Below are 6258 nucleotides of genomic sequence, written 5' to 3'. Positions count from 1 at the left end.
GTCGCCGCCCCCCGGCCAACTCCCCCCAGTTCATGTACTGAGCACGACGTCCCATGGTATGGAATAGCCCTTTGGGCAGTTTGGGTCAGCTGTCCTGGCTGTGCCCCCTCCCAGCTTCCCGCTGGCAGGGCATAAGAGGCTGAAAAGTCCTTGACTAGTGTAAGCACTACTTAGCAACAACTAAAACATCAGTGTGTTATCAACATTATTTTCATGCTAAATCCAAAACACAGCACTGTACCAGCTACTAGGAAGAAAATTAACTCTATTCCAGCCAAAACCAGGACAGGCAGGATTTCTGGATCTACAAAATCCAGGCAGACTTACCATGAATATTTTTGCTAGGCCTCTCTCTATTTGGCCATTTATAGAGAGCCTGGACAAATCATCAGTGTGCTCTGTTTGCACCAATTCCACAACTTGTGAGATATATTAGACTTACGAGATGTGTTGCACAATCCTTGTGTGTGCGTGCGATATATTTACTTTCTTGGAAAGCACTTGGTGGGAACAAACTGTCAGGAGCCAATGAGCTAAACATTTTGTGCACAAGAAATTTCACATCTCAGATTTATCAGATTTAGTGCATGTACCAAGACTATTCACAGAGCAGATTTGTAACAGAATCAGTGCTTTTTAGAAGCATACATTCACTGTCAGTCTAAAAAATCCTGAACTGACACATGATAGCTGCAGCTTGGGCTTTTAGCCACTCCAAATATGTCATAAGCATGCTAAATCTTGCTTGCAGAAGGTTGGTTGGATGGTATGTATTATCTTGCCTTCTTGTGTAGCAGAGCAGGGATTTCACTTAACAGTATTGGCTGTAGAGGGCGTTATAATTTGTGGATGTGACAATGATAGTCTAAAACCCAAGAACCTGTGGCTTATTGAGAACCAGGGAAAATTAGTACCACAAGAGTGTGGAAGCACAGAATATGTTTTTGTATGCTGGAATCTGTTTTCTGCCACATATTGGCTCTCCTGACTCTCTGTGTAAAATTAGCCTTAAACCCATGTTGCAAAGGTTGGATTCAGATGTCTGCAATGGTTGATGAAGAATGATTGAGATTATGCTGAGGAAGACTTTCGTTCTCCAGTTGGAGTCTAGGAGTCAGCAGCAGGTGCTATGGAAAATAATGCTGTGAGTTTTCTTTGAATCTTCTTTCTTATTCAGAGGTCAAAGGAGTAATGTCCATTCTGAGATCGAGGAGACTTGCCTTCTCATTTTGTAGTTTCTAAAGAAATATGAGAGTAGGAAGAATTAAAAACCCACATTTTTATTAAATGACACTTCTGCAACTCTTGGAAAATTCCTGTTGTGTCTGATTTTTTTTTAATTATTTATTTCTTCTTTTGACAAAGCAATTAGAAACCAATTAGTACTTGTTAAATAGATTTAATGGAGTTAAAATAGAATGAAATGTGTGGTTCAGTCTTCAAATACTAAGTTGTAGTAGAATATTCCGTACTGTCAGTCAAGAAGTTTTTCATGCTGCACTAAAGAACAGCATAGTGAATGTTGTAGGAGTAGAGAGCAATTGCCCTTAATTCCCTAGAATTTAATTGGATTGTACTTCTTTCTGTTTGCATCCGATCAGGCAGGATGTAACAGAATTTTGGCCAAAATTGTAATGTCAAGCTCATTAATTACATGGTGGACATAATCTGAAGGAGGAACTGTCAGCTTTCTTTCCAAATTAGAGGTTAAGTGTTCTGGAAGAAACTCGGCAAGAGCCACAAGACACTGCATTCCTAAAGATGCTACAGAGCATCTGTTTGCAGGAGGCATGGGCTCCCAACTCCTGCAGACGTTGGAGCTCAGTGACAGCCAGGATTTGGGAGCTGCTTTTTCACAGATACCCTTTTCAGTGCAAGTTCCAGCTCCAAGCCCTCCCTAAGCCTGCTGCATGCCGTCTTTGGCCTCTGTGATGTAGATTACTGTTCCCCATTTGAAATAAACTATTGAGTCAGGCCCCAAGTGTACTGACAGAGGACTAAAAAAAAAAAGCTTAGCCATATACTGAAGTTGTTCATGCCGTGCAGGTCTTGCCTGCTGTGTGAAGGCAGTGTGTACCACAAAAGGCCATGTGGCAGCGTGGGTTGACTTTGTGATAATCCTTTCTTCCCTGCCTCCACTCTTTCCCCCTGTGTATTATTTATTCCTATTTGAGTATTTTAAAAAGCTTGCAGTGTGCTATTGGAACCACCCCCTTTCCTCTGCCCTGTTGGGGTTCACCAGCAATGTTTATCTTGTTCTGATGCATGCTGGCTTGCCTGCAAGATCCACAGTGGTTAACTTTCTGTTTAAAATAGTGTTTCTTTCTGTGGAGGAGAAGACAACTGGCATGCTGGGCTGCAAATTATTTGGTGAGTCATCAGTTAATATACACATCCTGAATAAAAAAGCACTGCAGCTGCTAATTTCTGTTTACTGCTTGACAGTATGTACAAGAAGGGAAAAGGTAATTGGTATGTGTAGCCTTTTATTGGTTGGGGTATATATATATATGTATATATATAAATGGAAAATATGTATTAGGGCTTTTCAGGCTCCAAGCCTCTATTTGTGTGAATGTATGAGAAATGCGCTGTGGGCTCTTTGTCCTTTTTCCTCTCCCACATCCATGGATAGGCCGAGAGGGTGGATCAGGAAGGATGTAGGACTTTCCATTATGGAAAGAGATGATTTATAAGACACTCATTGAGATTTGGTGTTAGTGCTTGTTTTTCTGTCTCTTTCCTTCAACATAATTCGCATAGGAGAAATATGTTTTTTTTTTTAAATTCCTTGGGTCAGCTGTATGAGCAGATAAATGGAAATGGAATGAGAAGTTCCAGTGTCAAAATAACAGACTGAGATAGAGCTTAGGAGCAGAATTTGGCCACTGTTCTGATTATGCAGAGACATTGGAATCAGTCATTGATGTGTCTGTTCATTTGCAGAGTTAATGCCTTCATGGATTAGTTTTCAACAGTTTCTGTAGTGATTTCAGGGGCATAATTTGGGGCAGAATCTGAATGAAAGTGTGACCAAAGCCAGAGGACTTGTTCTGGCTTGTTGCAGAAACAGAAATCGGAGAACTTTTTTCCAGAGTTTACTGTTTTGACTTTATCTTCCTCTCGTTTTGATACAGACTATGCGAGATTACCAATGGATTTTGTTGTTCACAAACTTCTGCCCATCAACAAGAAGTTCAGGGGGAATGTTCGGTTTTTCGATCATTTTAGTAATAATGAATAAGAAATTGAGTTCTTTGTGAGGGTAAACAAGTGGTGGTGGGGGTGTTCCATAAATATAACTGTTTGAGAGTCCTTTTTTTTTCCTGATCAAGAGAAAATTATTATTATTTGCAGTTCTGACTTTTGTTTAGCCTAGTTCTGTATGGCACAGTAAGAGAGCAATATACATGTCATTATTTTTCCTTTCAGCTGCCCCTAACCAGGTTATCTTAATGCTTGAAAGTGGGTTAGCAAATGCATTTTCTTTTATATTATTCAGACAGGTGATGGGTTAAAGATTTGTGGGTGTATTCTAGCTCACTAGTTCCTGTATAAAGTATAACCATGAGCTGCCCTCAAAATAAACCTGGGCTTGGCACAGATTTATGTTCTAAACATGATTACATGTAAAGATCAGATAAGTGGAAATACTCAGGAAAGTGGAAACATTCCAGAATTCTGCTATTTATGGCATCAAAACAGACATCTGAAAAGCATTAGTTCTTAATTTTCAACAACTGAAAACCTCTTCATATTTTTTAATTTAAAAATAAGGGCAAATGACCTTTAATTGCCAAGTTCATTGTTATGAAAATGCTTGGGTTTTTTTCTCCACTCTTCCTTAGTGAACTTAAGGAAAAAATCGAACACATACAATTTCAGTAAAGCAAGATATAATGATTAGTTTGTACTTCAGTGTTTTTCTTATGGCATATCAAAGCACTCCACTGAAATTTGTGGTTAAAATCCCGTAACACTCCTTTGTAAAAGATGCAGCAAATAGCTTTGATAGGTCTGGAAACGTGAGGCAGAAAGAATTTGAGTAAGCTGGCCAAGTTCGTAAAGGAAGTCTGTGTTAGAACTGAGATGAGAGCACTAGTTTCCTGATGCCCAGGGCTGTACTCCAGCTGTCTAGAAGTTGCTTCCACAGGAAAAGTACAAATGACTACTACGACTGCATTTAGCCTATCTCAAATTAAAGACTGAAATAGAAGCTCTGACAGATGACGCATCTGGAAGAAGAGCACGTCTCTTATCTTTCTATATGTAGACCTTCAACAGTAAAACACTGGAGCCTGTGAAACTGTAGTTTATTGCTGCAAATTTATTATCCCACCTCCAACAGGGCTTCGATTCCATAAAGTGATGACTGGATTATAAAGAGGTGCAATTATTGGATGCATGAGTATGCTAGAGGGAAAATTGCCTGTCTGACACTGGAATGTGGTGCTTTGATGTCCACGGGTGAATGCTACAGGACACTTTGTACTCTTCTGTTTGCTCTGGATTAAAATTACTGAGGAATGATAGAACGGTATTCATGAGTTCACATCTTTCTTTGCAATCCTGAAATAAAAATAAGCATGTTACGACTTTTTTTTTTTCCCCCAGAGACCAGTAAATTGTCATTGCGTCATACCCGTACAAACAGACATTATTAGTCAAGGATTTATTTGTTTTTCTTTCAAGTAGAAATATAAGGTATAGACATATCTCTTCCAGTTTAGGGCTTATGTTTGGCTGCAGATAATGCAGAGTATGTCCTGTATGTGTAGTGTAATTATTTTCCTCTGAATTAGATGTGCTTTGGGCAAAGTGTGTGTATGGGGTGGGGTCTGGTGAAACACGGACATAAAGACCTTTCATGAAGTTGTAATTTTTATGTGGAGTGATACTTAGTGCATACAGCGCTATTTTTGACGTTTGTTTCTGTCTGTCTTTGTACAAATGTATTTTTATACCAGTTTGACACTACTAAATTTTCTCTTCATATTTGGGAATTACTCGGGGTTAACAAGGTATTCTTAAAGAATTATTTTTTTAAAATTGTATTTGCTGGCAGATATGCTACAAGCAAAGGACAAGAAGGCCATAAAGGGCCTAGCGTAGAGCTTAGGCAGTAAACATACGCATTAGGGTAAGATTTAAGAAATGAGATTTTCCTGTGAGTCTTGGTTCAGTCGCTTGCAGTTTCTCTCACGGCCCAACACCTGGGGTTAGAGGTGATGCACTGATGCACCTTGTTTTAGAAACTTGCTGAATTTATTTTAATGGCACATGAAGAGCGAGCATTTACTCCAGAGATGACCCCTTTCCCTCAGCTCCCTACCTACTGCATTTTAGTATATGTTTTGCAGTATTGATAAGGGTAGGCATTTGGGTTTACGTGCTTGTATCATCAGGCTGGATTACAGGACCCGGTGGAAATCTCAGTCTCATCCCCATTCTGTACAAATGCACAGTAATATTTGAATGTGGATAATGAGCCAGCCAAAATGTGGATAGTGAGCCAGCAAAGCCAGCCATCACTGGTGTGGATATGATGAAAAATATATCTCTTCCGGGTATGAATATCCTAAAAGCAAGACTAAGGTGTGCAGAGTGAGTGACTTCCAAGTCCCATAGCTACGGCCAAGACCTTCCACCTGCAGGACAGTTGTGTGGTTCCCTGCTTGGGGCAGGTGCTGGTGCAAAGTCCAGAAATGTTCCTTGTCCAGAAACTGCTATCAGGCCTCCCCCCAGCCGTTTCTCCACCACCCTACCTGAGTCCTAGGGCCGTTTGTCTGCTTGCGTACGCTGTAGTTATTGCAGACCCGGGAGAGGAACCCGCAGCAGGCGGGGCTGCGGGGTTCCGTCCCTGTCGGAGGGGCGGGGGCTCGAACCCGCGGCCTCACTACTGCGCTCCGGGCAAACGGCTCCCCTCCAGCGGGGAGGTGCGACTGAGTGCGATTGACGGGGGAAAGAACCAATGGCCGCCTTGGAGCCCCCTAGCAACTCAGCCGCTGTGTCCCGCTGGGAACACGAGGAAGGGGGCTGTCGAGGTTTGCCTTCCCCCAATGGAAGCCGAGGAGGGCGGACCTAGTCCTTTTTTGGTGCACCAATAGGCGAAGGCAGGGAGGGTTACAGCTCCCTCACAGAAGCGAGGAGGGGCGGGGCTACCATTTCGGCGCGCCAATGAATGCTGAGGAGGGCGGGGCCGGAGGCGAACCGCCCAATATCGGGGGCGGGGTTCGGTGTTCTGTCAGAGCGCCCGGG

The sequence above is a fragment of the Aptenodytes forsteri genome, unplaced genomic scaffold (assembly GCF_000699145.1).
Source record: "Aptenodytes forsteri isolate BGI_AS27 unplaced genomic scaffold, ASM69914v1 Scaffold243, whole genome shotgun sequence".
In the NCBI taxonomy this organism is placed as follows: domain Eukaryota; kingdom Metazoa; phylum Chordata; class Aves; order Sphenisciformes; family Spheniscidae; genus Aptenodytes; species Aptenodytes forsteri.
This window is presented reverse-complemented; position numbering follows the sequence as displayed.